This window comes from Gossypium raimondii, unplaced genomic scaffold (assembly GCF_025698545.1).
Source record: "Gossypium raimondii isolate GPD5lz unplaced genomic scaffold, ASM2569854v1 Contig00257, whole genome shotgun sequence".
Classification (NCBI taxonomy): domain Eukaryota; kingdom Viridiplantae; phylum Streptophyta; class Magnoliopsida; order Malvales; family Malvaceae; genus Gossypium; species Gossypium raimondii.
In genome coordinates this window covers 436-15,980 of record NW_026291357.1, presented here as the reverse complement: position 1 = coordinate 15,980, position 15,545 = coordinate 436, and the positions used below count along the sequence as shown (strand labels likewise).

Genomic DNA, 15,545 nt, shown 5'->3' with positions numbered 1-15,545 from the left:
TTCATCTTGAAAATTTCTTTAGACACCAAAGAGAAAAGATAAAGTAGAGATTCTAGAGAATATGTTCATCAATTTAGAAGCAAAAAAATTGTAGATGAAAGTGAAGAAAATGAGAAGAAAAGGGAAGGAAAGTGGTGAAGATGAGGAAGGAAGGGAAATGAAGAAGAGGGGAAGAAATTCTTGACAAAGGGGGTAAGTTTCATACTAACCCTTTCCTGTATTTTAATAGATTGAGTTGCCCTAAAAAAAAGATTGAGTTAAATATGTTGTGAATGAGATGTGTGAAACATGTATTTTAATCTAAATATTAGAAATAAAAAGTATTTGATAAAGTATAGAGATTTGAAATGCTAAATTGGTAAGTAAGAGAAAATATGATTTGTGTTGTGAAAAGTACTAAGATTAAGAAATGAATATTTAATCTAGACAAAAACATAAGTGATTAAGTTGAATATTAATCAAAATATGGTGATTATGTATGATTGAATTAAAGATAGTGCAAAGAATAGACCTGTTCATGGGTCGGGCTACCCGCCAAAGCCCGAAAGTCTGTCCGAAATTTGGGATGGTTTGGGTAAAAATATTATTCGAAAAATGAGTTTAGGCAAAAAAATTAGGGTTGTTTAAAATATGGGTCGGGCTTGAGCTTGAAAATAGGCTCGAGCTTGAAAATTCAAGCCTCGAGCCCGACCCAGCCTGACCCATTTTTAAGTTTATAATACTTTATATTATATTGTTTTTATATATTATATAATTTAAAACACATTAAAAAAGATAAACTTATACTAAACATATAATACTACTCTAATGTAAACATTAAAATAGTGTTAAGATGACTATATAAAAAAAATTCAATAAATAAAAATGTATAAAATTATTAAATATTAAAATAATATAAAATAAATATTTTAAAAAAAATTAAAAATAATATGGGCGGACCTAAAATGAGCTTGGGTTAGCCTTCTGCAGATATATGCGAGTTTGGGCAAAATTTTAAGCCCATGTTTTGGGTTGGGCCAATCTTAGACAAGCATAAATTATACTAATATCATGCTTAGGTCCGACCCAACCCACGAGCACCTCTAGTAAAGAACCATGGGAAAGAAAATATTTCCATTAAAACAGCTTAGACACCAGCAGTGGCTCAACTTTGAAAATTCACCAAAAAATCATGGAAATTTAGTTAGAGGTTTAATTAAAGATAAAATTAAAGCTTATTGAGTCTAATTTTGTATAGAATAAACGGTGTAAGCAATGGAATTGTAGATTTTGAGATATATTAGTTTTTGTGGGACAAGGTTAGAATGGATTCGGGTTCCCCTGTTCTGACTTTGAAAAATCATCAAAAATTTTACAAAACTTATTAGAGAATTAAATTTGTATGTTTAAATTTTTAACAAGCCTATTTTCAAGAGAATCAAACACAAACATTATCTGAACCCCGTAGATAATTGATTCTTAGTAAAGAAAGGTCAAAACTGTCAAACAACAAAACAGGGGCAAATTTGAAGAATTTATTATGCTGATTGGCTAAAGTATAAATTCTGAAATTTTTATGGTAAAAAGATATTTGAGCTCAGTTTCAAAAATATCAAGCAGATCTTAATTTTGAATTCTGTAGCTCAAAATATAAATAATGTATTGATTATGACACAAGTGGACAACTTTGTTATTAACACATAAGTAAATAGTGGAATTATAGTTAATGTTACGTATAAGCATATTATACTAAAAGCTAAACATTCTAATATATACATAAAGGATGTGGAATGGAAAGGAGGATGAGGCAAAAATAATAGGAGAGTTATAATGTTAAGAAATTATTGTAAACGATAGATTTGCTAACACGTAGAAGAACATCAAATTTACTGTTGAAGTATCAAGTGAGTGAATGTTTTAAAATGAATTAAGGAAGTCTTAATTGATGAATTAACCGATAAATGTTGGTAATAGTGATGGTATGTGGAAAAGGTAAACTATTTTTGCTGATACAAGTCCTCTAAATGACTTATTTGTAAAACTTTGATAATTGTGTTAACTCTATGAATTTTGGTACAAAAGGTATGCACATAGAGTCCATCGATTAAGAAAATATCATATATATATATATATATATATATATAAGAAATGAGTTGTTGGATAATGATCTTGGATGACAAACCTTGTATTTTGAACATATTGGGCTAATTTGAAATGACTGAAAGAAGTTAGGGAATAAAGGTGTACACTGTTCCATAATGAATTTCTCTTATTTTCGAACATCGAATCAAGATTTGGTATCGATACCAGGGGTAAAATACTGATACCTTAAGGAAAGTAAAGAACTTCAGTCAAAGTATCGATGCTATAGTAAAGATATCGATAATTCAGTATAAGTATTGATACATGTTGAATTTTGTTTAAATTTTTTAAACTATCTATGTATTGGTCATCTGCTCCTCTTTTCCTTGGTTGAGCACATCCCTGTACAAATTAAACTTTCAAGAAGAAAATGGCCAACTCATGTCTTATGAATACCATTTTTTTATTATGTAGACTTCACTTCAATAAAATTTGTGGCGTATGGAACAAATAAAGTTCAATCAATGTGTTATATTATGTACTTTAGTCATGAAACATGACTTACACTAATTAGGATAACATACGTTTTCGGTTTTTTGAAATAGAGGTTGGACGATGGGTTTATAAATATAGATATTGTTTATACACTTAATAATCCTAAATGAAATCATAATGTTTCAATCTTAAATTAGTAAATAAGAAAAATTCACTTACATTCAGGTGTATCATACATAGCAACAATGAGCATGCTTTTTATATTTCTTAGTATTTTAAAAGATCGATATTTGATATTGAAAACTATTTAACACACATTACTATAAAATTAAGAATAATGTTGACAAAATAAAACAATATTATTATTGACAAAAATTGAGATTGGGAAATGTTAATTACTGCTTAGAAGCATTGAAAGGTAAAAATGTTCTAGATCTTTATGGCCCCAATGCAACTTGAATCCCACATTGCTAGCATATGGTAAACAAAACATAAGAGGCGGTGTATAAGGGGAGAGGATAGGGCAACATTAAAACATACTTACCTGGACAGGGTCAATGAGTGATCATGAAGACTCATGGCCTAGAGTAGTGACCACCATTGCACTTGGGAGGGGTGCTGCTTTAAGGTCTCCCCAGGAGGGAGAGCCTATGTCATAATTTGTGGCAGTAGGGCTTGCGTGCGCGCAGCCTCTACCAATTTCAAGCTGTAAAAAGTAATTTGTAACAAAATATAGGACATAATTCTTTGTTACGTGCGGATAAATAGCTTGAGAAGCTCGCGGGAGTGAAAAAAGTGTAAGAGAGAGACAATCTTGTGAGTTGTGACCATTCCATGCTAGTTGATACCAGCAGGAAAGGGTCAGTTGATACCAGCATGGATCTGTGTTCACGCAACCCCTACCAATTTTAAGTTAATAAAAAAATTGTATGTCAATATCGTAGGATTTAATAATGAATATGACATAATTTTTATGAAGCAATCTCCGAGTATGTTTAAAAGCATATATTTCAAGAAGCTCGCAGAAATAAAAGTGCGGCAAAGTCCATCAGGCAATCTTGTGACCATTTCATGCTATTTGATTTACAAATTAAAATTATATAAACCGAACAAGATTGGATATGTCAACTAGTAGAACTAATGTTTTTAAAATAACGAATAAATTTAACATTGTACATTTATTTTTGTTCATAAGCAATAAGCATTAGAAAATAAAGTCTAGCTCACCATGTTGTAATCCCATAAAGCCAAGCCTCAAATAAATTATGTCAAATAAATATTAGAATAAATTACATTATTAGTCACTTAATTTTTAATATATTTCTATTTGATCATCAAACTACAAAAATTTCTAATTTTATCACTATCGTTTTTAATTGATTCTGTTTTAGTTACTCTTTGTTTAATCCTTAATGAAAATGATGAAAATGATGGTGTGAAATTTTTAAAGAATATAACCACACAATTAGTCCACATCCCTAGTATATGATAAACAAAACGTAAGGGTGGACCATATAAAGAGAGAGCATATCACAATGTTTAAACATCCCTGTACGGGGTGCGGCATATAAACGGAGTCGATGGGTGATCATTGAGTCTCATGGTCTAGGGTAGACAGTAGTGACCTCAATTGCAGTCGGGAGGAAACGATCCTCTACACAGCTTCAGTAAGGTTATGACCAGAGATTCGTGCCTATTGAACAGATACTGTTCAAGTAAGGTTATGACCAGCGACTCTTGCTCCGTCCTATAAATTCCTCGGACAACTGTTATGTTCTTGCGATGTCGGTGTCCATTGTTTCCAAAGATGAAATGGCAGAGCAGTTTTAATGAGAGCGAGCTTATATTTTAATGGCTTTGATTGATGGTTCTTTTTGGACTATATAATTAATTGGGCAAGGCAAATATCAGTTGGTTTCGACACAATTATAAGTATTTACCCCCAAAGGGAGCCTCCCAGAAATTCCAAAATGGTCACATATAAGACTAGAGGAGATAAAGGAAGGCATAAATTGTTTTTAGCTGAAAACAGAATCTAATAATTCAATGTTGAAATATGTCGGTCAAAATAAAGAGATTTTATGTTGTTAACAACATCAGCTTCCAACTGATGAGCCACTCCATTTCCTATGAAGAGGCTACCTGTAACAGCGTTTTGGACTCAAAGGCAAGTTGATAGCTGCCGGTTTTGTGGAACGTCACCGTACGGACGAACTAGGCCTGCTCATTTCTACAGCTTTCCTTGAACTGCTGCCAATACCATATCCGGAAGAACTGGGTCTTCCATTATCTCTCCTATCATATCCATCAAAGCAGCTACAAATCTTCCTATTCAAAATTATGTCACCTGCAATTGGGCTTTGAAACTCTTTTCTGAATAAAAATTAATTAATTTAAAAATTAGTGTAAGACATTAATTCATAAGCTGCTTTAATTACGGTAAATGTAAAATATAACATATTTTAATAAATTGTGGACGTCAACAATTCCCAAAGTAAAGATAGAAACCTTTGCAAAAGTATACAAACAGAAACTTCCATGTAATGTAAACCTTACAGTTTGCGAATTCTTCTTTAGTATTTAATGGCTTACCTACCAATATTGCATAGTTGGAAAGACTGATTGCTTCTTCATCTTTTGACCTATATCAAGCTGCAAAAAGAGGACTAGTGTTATAATATCCAAAAATTTTCATGTGCAAATTCACCAACATGCAATGTGCTGTGCAGGAAAAATTATACTAGTTTTGTCCATAGCAAACTAAAGTCGAAATCCCATATAGAAAGCGCAAGCCAAGGGTAAGGCAGAGACGCATTATAAAAGAAATATCAAGATGAGTTTAAGCTCATACCTTTCTCGGCCTTTTGGCTAAGATCAAGTGTAGTATCTGTTCTTATCAGTTTAATATCTGATACGTGGATCATTGATCCGCATGATATTAAATCAATATTTTTAGGGGGAGAGCTCATTAACAATAGCTTGCTATTGGGGTTCTCGAGTGTCGTCTTTGTTTTGCACTGCTGCATCGTTCTGGCACACCCCTCCGATTGTAGTTTTAACCTTTTGAACCAATAGACGGTAGCTTCTTGTTCGGATTGTATTCATAATTGAGGTGTAAATCTGTTTAAAGACACTCCTTTAAGGGTTAATGTACTTGAGGTTTAGTCCAAACCGTAGGGCTATAATTTCTCATTATTTTCATCTGCATTACTTAGTTGCTGTTTGCCCTCCTAGATTAGTTAATTGTTTGAAGTAATGGATGGTATCTAATTTAATTTCTGAAGTTCATTGAAGAATTGTTGTTTCAATTTGTAGTTGGCGCATAGAATTGCCGTTCAATCATTTAATTGGCTTTTCAGTTCTACGTTCTAATCATTTAAATTGAACCTAGAAGCTATTTGATTTTAAATTTTCACTGTTTTACGATAATAGAAACAATGCTTAATATTTGTATATAACATTTACATGGCTTCACACACATGGTGCCGTGTTCTTCAATTAAATACCACGTAATCGAGATGGAGTTTGGAACTTGTACACTAAGGCTGTTGTCTTTGTGAAGCTGATGGAGGATCTTCCTCAATTGAGTGAACTTAGGGTTCTAAACTCGGAGGTATTGGAGTTGGATAAATGCTTGACTAATCTCAGAGGAAGACTTGAAGGCAACGAGTGTCTTTATGGTGGCATTCTTGTGAATGTGTCATGGTGTTGTTCCGCAACGCCAACAGCATGGCTAATGCCGAGTTTTGATCGTGCTCGTGTGTTTTGCGTGGTGGTGATTTTCTCTAGTTGACTTTTAGAGCTGTTTTATGTGGCTTGTTTTATATGGTTTACTGGTGTTTTCTGGTTTTATTTTGGTGTATCGTTTTGGTTGGGTTATTTTTTTATGTTGTTTTATCTTTGTAATCCCACTGTTTTCAGTGGTTGTTTTATTTTTAATATAATCATTTTGATGGCCGAGCAAAAAAAGTAGTAAAAAAAATTTAATGCCAGGCTTTAAATTTCAATTTCTTAAAACATTTTCTTTTACAATTTGAAGTACTAAACATGGCGCTCAACATCCACCTCAACTCATTTGCATCAGCAATGACCTCCATATTTGATATATTTTAATTGATGATAAAGTATTATTATATTTATATTTTAAATTTAATTTTACTCAAATCATGTTTTAGCATTTTACTTTGTAACTTATAATTATTTAGAAAAATTGAAACTTCAAAATAATTCAACCACTAAAAGTGGCTGACTTGAATAGAAGACAAGTAAAAAAAAATCATATGTATCGTATTTTTATAGTATTATTATTTAATATAGGTAAAAAGTTTTAATTACACATTTATTCATTTAATTTTCTTGTGAAGTTAAACAAAAAAAAAAAAAAAAACTACGCTAGAAGCTAAACAAGGATACAACAAAATACACAAAATTAGGCTATTATAATCCCACATGTACTGGACAATAACTCAGACAAATCTTGCACCTGCTATAAAATGGAGCTAAAAAGGTCTGGTCAAGCCATCTTTGCGCTTGGGGCAATGACGCAGCTAGTGAGGTTTTAACCGAGGCGCGTCTATTGCTGGTTGAAAACTATTTCCAAACCCCCTCTTAGGCCTGGGTTCTGCCCTGGCCTTTGAGAATTTCTGGAAGGGTTCCCTTCGGGGTAAAACCCTACAATTTCTAGTTAATTACTTTGCTCTTCTTTTTCCCCTTAAAATTAAGATGGAACAATTTGTTTATGAAATTAAGGTGTTCAAAATATTTGAAGGATTTAGCATTTTAATATTTATTTTATTTGTAAGAGATTAGTATTTAAAAATACAGACAATAGCAATTCAAATAATCAAATGAGAGATTGTGATAAACTTGTTGAGCAAGGTTATGAAAATGGAGTGTAGGAATACACCTTCTAAGTTAGATGAAAATAGCACTTAAATTCGGTCTATTGAAATATATAACTTTAATAAATTCGTGTTTAAAATTTCTAACTGATTTAACATAGTAATTACTACCGGAGATAATAAAAGAAAACGTAAAATAGAATAGAAAAGCGAAACTAAAATTAACGAAAGAGCAATAAAATTGAGAATTGGAAAAGAAGAATAATAAGTATTACATGGCTAACAAACCTCTTGGCCAATGATAAGAAAGTTGTAAGCTTGATTTATTGTGAGAACTTGATGAGGTGTTAAGCAACTATGAGAGGTTGTGATAAACCGGTTGAATAAGGTTATGGAATGAAGTGTAAGAATACACATTCTAAATTCAATCGTATGGATGGAGTATGGCTCGGATTATATGGATGGAGTAAGCTTGGTTTCAATTCACTTTCTTATGAGTTGCACCATTTTCCCTCTTTTCATGGCTTCATACTCTTCTATAGGTTGTTTGTTTAGGAACTTGGGTCTTTCTTCCGAAAACATGCATAACATTTTAACCTTGATGAGATTCCTAACCTTGTTTTCCAAAGTAGAACGATTGTTTGTTGAGTTTCAATAATTTTTATAATTGTAACGATCCGGTTTCTAGTGGTGTCGAAAAAGACGGGTTTGAGACTCCATTTCGTAAACCAATCCGTAAATATTATTAAATACTTACAAAGTTATTATATAAGTGAATTGAATTTTGGATAAGTAATTTAGTCGAAATTGTGTTTAATTAAGGTTTAGTGACTAAATTCTAAAGTCCAATCACTATAGATTTTAATTAAGAAATGACTTGAGGACTAGCATTGTAATTAACCAAAGATCCAAAATAGCAATTAAATCATATTTAAATGAAAAATAGTGAACGGTAAGATTATTTAGTCACTAACCTAAGTTAATTAAGGTTAAATTAGTTAAAACATAAGTAATTAAACTAAATTACAAATTAATCCTATTATAAATAAGACAATTTGGTGGAATGAAAGAGGCTTTCATCATCTTCCACCTACAAACCATGAAGAGAAAAACAAAAGCTTCCAAGGGTTTTCAAAGTTTTGGTCACTAATTAGATGTTACAATCAAGTCATTTTCTTGTAATTTTTTATGTTTTTGAGGTCATGGGAGCTTGATTTAGCTTACCCATGTACCAATTTGTAAAACTGTTAAAGTTTTAGAAAGTTGTCATTGTTGATTTCTTGAAGTTTTAGGTGTTAAATTGATAGATTTTAAGTTTAGATGTGAAAAAAGGACTGAATTGTAAAGTTAATTTATAACTTTGTACATTAGGGACTAAACTATATAAAATATTAAATTGGCAGTAGAAATAAGAAATAGGAGGTCTCTAATAGGCATTAGTGAAATTAGATTTCAATTCGGAGCTTTAAATTGAAAGTTAGGTTAGTCTCGGTTTTACGGACTAAATTGGATAAATTGTAAAATATGTGTGACTTTGTAATTATTTGTGATTTGAGCTGGAATTTAATATTATGTATTGTCAGGCTATTATTCGTAGCAAAATACGATGCGGGAACGTCAATAGGGAGAGGAAAGATGAAAGCCGATGACGAGTAACTCGTGTGTTCGATTTTTATTTCTATGATTTGATTAATTTCAATTGTTGCATAGTTACCTTGTTTTGCATGTTATGGTAATGACGTGAGTTAAAAATGATTAATCAAACTGAACTAATACGATGTTGGTTGATTATCAAGATAAATGATAAAATTGAATAAAATTAAAAATAATATCACTTGATGAAAATACGAAATTGGCTTGACTCATGTTATGATATATATATGAATTGATGAATTGGTTGATGAATTGAAAATGATGAGTTATAAATTGAGCTATATTATGATTTGGATAATTGGTTACCCTATTAATTATCCGTGCAAAGTTGGATTTAGCTGACATCCCATAGGATAGATTAAGTATGGGTTGCTTCAACTACGTGTTGATGAGCGTTGGACACAACTTTTACTTCGATTATACCGATGAGCGCTGGATACAATTTATTTACTTTAGATTTTTCCAATGAGGTACTGGATGCTAAGTTGGTGTGTTGGTTAGATCCATGTATCTGTTCGAGTCCGAGTCAGGTTAATAAGGGAATAATAATATGTATATACATTGCAAATTTGTTGAAAGATGATTGGAATTGATTATATGCTACTAAGTTGGATTACAAGCACTTTTATACGACATTAAATGTCGAGATATATAAAAGGTTACGCAAAATGACTAACTAGCCAGAAAGTCAATTCGGTAAGGTTTGGAATGTATCATTTGACTTGGTAATGAAAAGTGACATAATTATTTGTTATAAGTTGGTATTTATACAATTCATTCAGCATTGAAATTTTGGTACGCAATTGATTATTTAGTGTGTTATTTTGATTTGAATTATAAAAATACCATTGAGCTTTATCGCTCAATGTACGGTTTTATTTTTCGTGTGTAGACTAGGTACAATTCAAGATCCCAAGCATCGACTTCAACATCCAACCAAAAATCCTGGACTCAACAATGTTGGTGAACCTCTTTTGTTAGTTATATGACATGTACCTAGTAGAGTCATTTTGGTATTTTGCTAATGGTAAACGTGGATTATATGTAGTTGAATGAAATGTGTTAGGTAGATAGTTTATAAGTAATATGGCATAGATATTTTAATTATTAACGTACTAATGAACTTGAGAAGTTGCTTGAATGGTATTGGTATTGACTATTGATGACTTGAACATGTATGGTAATGATTGTAAAGAAATTGTAGGTTGATGCCCATTAGGAATTGCAAAAACAGTGTGTGACATCGCGATGTCGTTTGAATGTCATCGCGACGAGAAAAGACCTATAATGTCACGACAAGATGAGGGACCTCGTTGTCTCGATGAGGCCAACACAATAAGCGGCATCGTGATGTTAAGTGGTCTAACGTCATGATGTGACAAACTGTTTAGTGACATCACGACGTTCAAATGTTAATGTCACGACGTCAATCCTATATTTTGAAAATTTTACAATTTGGTCCTTTGACCTAAAGTTACTATTTGAACTTTAGAAAGTTAGTGTAAGACTCGTAAATGATTGCATATTGTATTGAACATATGTTTTTGGTTGAATTTAAGCATTAAATGGTATGTTTTGATTATGATTGATCGTAGTTGCTTCGGCAACGAATGTGGCACATTGCAATTTGAACTCGGCAACCGAGTCGGGTATAGGGTGTTACAATAATGATAGTTATAATTCTCATTAATATTACTAGATTTTATCGCACCACAATGTGGGTGAACAAAAATATTTGATAATTAAAACATATCTATAAAAATATGGGTTAGGATTTGGTATACTTGTAGTATATTTTTTTTATTTCACAAGTAGCTTTAAAAAATTGCTACATGTCTCCTTTTTAAATATTTTATTATACCCCTGTAGGACACTTGTCAACCTCCTGACCTTACTTATGAAGTCTAAAAACTCCATTAGCAGTATACCAAATATTTCCCTAAAAATATATCAACAAATTATATGAAAGTATGAAAATATATTAATTACCCTTTAAGGTAAGGGTATTTTAGGATAGATGTTAGCTTGGATAGGGAGATTTACAAGGCCTTGGTTGAATAAGCATAAGGAGGTGATTTTGAAAAAGCTAAAATAGAAATTTGGTGTGGATTATAGGAAATGAGATAAGTTAATGCTTTGTTCGCATGTATTGTTCATCCACTCTTTTCCTTGGATTGAGCATTAAACTAACAAAGAGAAAAGGGCCAAATCATATCTAATGAATACCATTTTTTACTATGTAAACTCTACTTTAATAAAATTTGTTGTTTAGGGAACAAATCCTTTTCAATCAATTTGTTTAAATAAGTACTTTTATTATGAATTAAGTAGGATCAGATAGGTTTTCGTGTTTCTTTCCTTGAAATAGAGGTTGTATGATGGATTTATACACTTAATAATTTTAAATCAAATTTTATTTAAAAAGGTATTTTAATCTTAAATCACTTAATAATCTTAAATCGAATTTGATTAGAAAAGGGATTTCAATCTTAAATTAGTGATTTAAGAAAATGTCACTTGAATTCAAGTGTATTATACATGGTAACAATGAGTGTACTTTTTATATTTATGGGTATTTTAAAAGATCGATATTTGGTATTGAGAAGTATTTAACATATCACTATAAAATTAAGAACAATGTTGATAAAAAAACTATTATTATTGACAGAAATCAAGATTGGGAAATGTTAATAATTAGTGTTTAGAAGTATTGAAAGGTAAAAATGTTCTAAATCTTTATGCCCACAATGCAACCTGAATCCCACATTGCTAGCGTATGGTAAACAAAACATAAAGGGTGGTGTATAAGGAGAGAGGATAGAGCAACATTAAAACATACTTACCTGGACGGGGTCAATGAGTGATCAGGAAGACTCATGGCCTAGAGCAGTGACCTCCATTGCACTTGGGAGGGGTGCTGCTTTAAGGTCTCCCCAAGAGGGAGAGCCTACGTCATAATTTGTGGCAGTGGGGGCTTGCGTTCGCGCAGCCCCTATCAATTTCAAGTGAAAGTAATTGATATCAAATTTTAGGATATAATTCTTTGTTCTATATGGATAAACAGCTTCAAAATCTCGGAAGAGTGTAGAAAGTGTGTGAGTGAACATTGTGACCATTCCATGCTTTAGTTGATACCAGCAGGAAACGATCCTCTACAGCTTCAGTAGGGTCAAAGGCAAATATCAGTTGGTTTCAACTGTCAAGCATACTTAAGAACACCTAGGTAGCCTCCCAAAAATTCCAGGCGGGCAGGTAAGAGGAGACTGACATAATTTCTTTTTTAGCTGAAAAGAGAATTAAGATAATAATTCAATTCAGAATGTTCACAAATAAATATGTTTACAAATCTACCTTTTGAAAATTATGTCATAGTAACGATACCACTGCAATTGGGCTTTGAAACCTTTTTTTTTTCTTAAAAATTCCTAAAGTAAAGATTGAAGCCTTTGCAAAACCATACAAACAGAATCTAATCCCTTCACACATTACATTTTGCAAATTGTTGTTTTATTTAATGGCTTACCAATACCATTGCGTAGTTGCAGGTCTAATCGACATGCTTCTCCTGCTTTTGATTAATTCAAAATTTTCGATCAATTTAACTTGTACTACAGATAACTTTGGTTCACTCGGTTTTTGTTAATTTCTAATTAACCAAATTAATCATTGCAGACTATTACTTACGGAGGTCTGATTAGAGCGGAAGCCAAATAGTGTGGCAACAGAAATAAGCCAATACAGAGAAGAGAAGAAACCAAAAGCAAAAATTTCTATCACTTGGAATCCGGATCTCTTAAAAATAGACCAGTTTTTCGAGAAATAAAATGTGACCTAATAAATTTTTAGAACAATTTGTCAATAAAAGGCATTGCGGTTGGTTTGCAAGTTCAATGAAAAGTTGTTGGTAAAAGGTTATTTTAATATCGAAAATTATAGGAAAACAGAAAGAGCTGGCCAGGGATATCATACTATCATTGACCACATCTCTCCAACTAAAGATGGGTTTAGATGGACGGTAAGTTTACCTGCGGTTAGTGTAAAAACAGCAGTGACGGTAAGATTAGATACTGTAGCGATACTATAGTGTAAGATAAAAAGTAAACTAAACGCACCGCACCCAATCGCCCATCTAAACCCACCCTAAATTAACTTGACGCAATGTATGTTTTTTTGAACCACGGATTTCTTTTTTTGTCTAACTTAATTTTTGAGACCTGATTTTTTTTTTTTAAAATGTTGAAGACCTCTAAAAAAGATTGAAAGGACGTTTGTATAGCCTGACAGATTGACCAGTCTTGTTCTTATTTATTCCTTCTCCTTATTTTGATTTTTTTTTTAAATTAAACATAATAAATTATTATAAATATAAATAATTAATTACATCAGAAGTTAATACTTTGTAGGGGCAATTTTTTTGGTGTAAAGAAATTAAATAAACTAGCTACAAAAAATTAAACCATCCCTTTTAACAGGGAGATCTCAAACAAGCTTAAACCATTTCGTCTGTCTTGTACCAATTTAACCAGGTTATCAACATCCTGGTTAGGGGTGTTCAATCTATTAACGGACCAGTTAACCAACCCGAACTATCATTAATTGAATTAATCGACTCTTTCAAACCCTTAACCGTTAATCAAACTAAAATTTTTTCAAAAAAAAAAAACTGAACATAACTTTTTCGGTTAATTCAGTCGGTTAATTGAATTAACCGAAATTTATAGGTTTTTTTCTTTTTGGTTAAAATAAGTATAAAACATATAAAAAAAATTAACCGAATTAACTGATCGATTAATTTATACTTCTAAAAAATCAACCGAACCGACCGACCCCCAGCTGAATATTATAATATTATTTATTAAGTTCAGTTAACCGACCGATTTCGAACCGAATTAATCATTAACCGAACTTCCAAAAATATTAAACCGACCCCGACCAAATTAATTCAGTTAACCGAACGATTAACCGAATTCGGTCAATTAACTGAATTAATTCGGTTTTACCCAAAATTTGCACACCCCTAATCCTGGTTATCTTCTCTAGAGATGCGGCATATACTCCAATGCCCAATCTGCACCAAAAGTTGATGAATTCTTCTGATTAAAGTAAATTTGGAACTCTTGGAAGAATTCTCTTAAATGGCCGCCTTAGTCGCCTCAAGATTATCAGTTTTAATCAAGATATTATCATAACCCCGATCGATTAAGAGTACCAAACCATCTAAGATGCCCCATAATTCAGCATAAAAAAATAGAGCAGTTCCTCAAATACCTGTTAAAGCCAAGAATCTACCTCCCATTTTGATCACAAACAATTCCTCCTGCTGTAGCAAAACCTGTTTCATTTCTGACTGGCCCATGCCCACAAACACCACAAGTCGTATCATGCCCAATTCCCCGACGTACTCTTTCCACATTGGTAAGCAAACGATGCTTAAGAGCCAGCCAAATAAAGAACCTAATTCGTTGGGGTTCTTGGAATTCTAGAGGATCTGCCACACTATCTCTTTTAGGTTTCACAATCTTTCCCGAATTTTTCCATAAGCACTTTTAATAGAAAAAGAACCTGTCGATGTACCAACTCAAATGATCTTATCTCCGTCTGTAGCCGAATGGGGTGGAGGAATTGCATAGCCACAAATTTTATTGTTGAGATTAATAATCATAAAGTTAAATTCAACAACCACATTTAAATGCTTTTGCAAATGTTTCACAATGGCATTTAAAGCTGATACGACTAATAAACAAAAAAAATAGATTTATATAACGATATTTTATATTTATCATTAATATTATAACATTTTACAACTTATTTATCTTGAAAAAATAGCTTATTTTATCTATTATGTATAAAATTTAAAATGTGTAACGACAAAATTTTATCATTGAGATAAGTACCCACAAATCATATCTAGCAGCAACATCTAACATCTACTACAAATATTTCAGTTTTACACAATCACAACTAATATTGTTGAAAGAATTCACAACAACAAGAAATGTGGTTGCGAAATTTGGATTTGCCCATTTTTCTTGTAAGGACAAGTTCCAAAGAAAATACGTATAACTGTGTTCAAATTGAATTCATTAACGAAAAAAAAAATGTCATTTCGCTTTTCTATTTATTGATCAGATGTTTGAGGGTTTAGCAGGTCGTAATCACTACTTCATTTAGAGGGTTACTAAAATTTTCACCAGCTTCCGGTAGACTTGTCTGTATGTTATTTATACTAAATGTTTTACGATTGCTAATCTTAAATTGAATATATTAGAGTTGTGTGATCTGAATCCCGTTTGATCCGATTTAAAAAATTCGATATATAATTCAGTTGTTAAAGAAATAAAATAGAGACAAAATTGGGGATCTGGGGTGGGTACAACCTCGAGTCGAACCACTAATTTTGACCGAAGGTTCGGGGGCGGAGCTCTTGCAGTACGGACCTGCCGCACAAGTTAAATTCGTATAGGACTATACTTTTTACCCTAAAAAACTGTGCAT

General features: G+C 32.0%; 1 long non-coding RNA gene and 4 other non-coding genes across 5 annotated transcripts; 4 read left to right on the top strand and 1 right to left on the bottom strand.

Annotated features, from left to right (window-relative positions):
* The first annotated feature begins 3,092 nt into the window (after positions 1–3,092).
* Positions 3,093–3,252, top strand: LOC128037430 (U1 spliceosomal RNA). Its single transcript, XR_008193387.1, has one exon. It is a non-coding gene; the product is annotated as a U1 spliceosomal RNA (small nuclear RNA).
* A 2,151-nt stretch (positions 3,253–5,403) lies between these two features.
* LOC128037424 (U2 spliceosomal RNA) lies at positions 5,404–5,600 on the top strand. Its single transcript, XR_008193382.1, has one exon. It is a non-coding gene; the product is annotated as a U2 spliceosomal RNA (small nuclear RNA).
* Positions 5,601–7,076: 1,476 nt separating this feature from the next.
* Positions 7,077–7,227, top strand: LOC128037428 (U4 spliceosomal RNA). The gene has a single exon (XR_008193385.1). It is a non-coding gene; the product is annotated as a U4 spliceosomal RNA (small nuclear RNA).
* Positions 7,228–11,678: 4,451 nt separating this feature from the next.
* Positions 11,679–14,619, bottom strand: LOC128037421 (uncharacterized). Its single transcript, XR_008193379.1, has 2 exons — positions 14,319–14,619; positions 11,679–12,334 (listed from the first exon to the last, which is right to left on the bottom strand). It is a non-coding gene; the product is annotated as an uncharacterized LOC128037421 (long non-coding RNA).
* On the top strand, positions 11,886–12,046 carry LOC128037422 (U1 spliceosomal RNA). The gene has a single exon (XR_008193380.1). It is a non-coding gene; the product is annotated as a U1 spliceosomal RNA (small nuclear RNA).
* Positions 14,620–15,545: the final 926 nt, after the last annotated feature.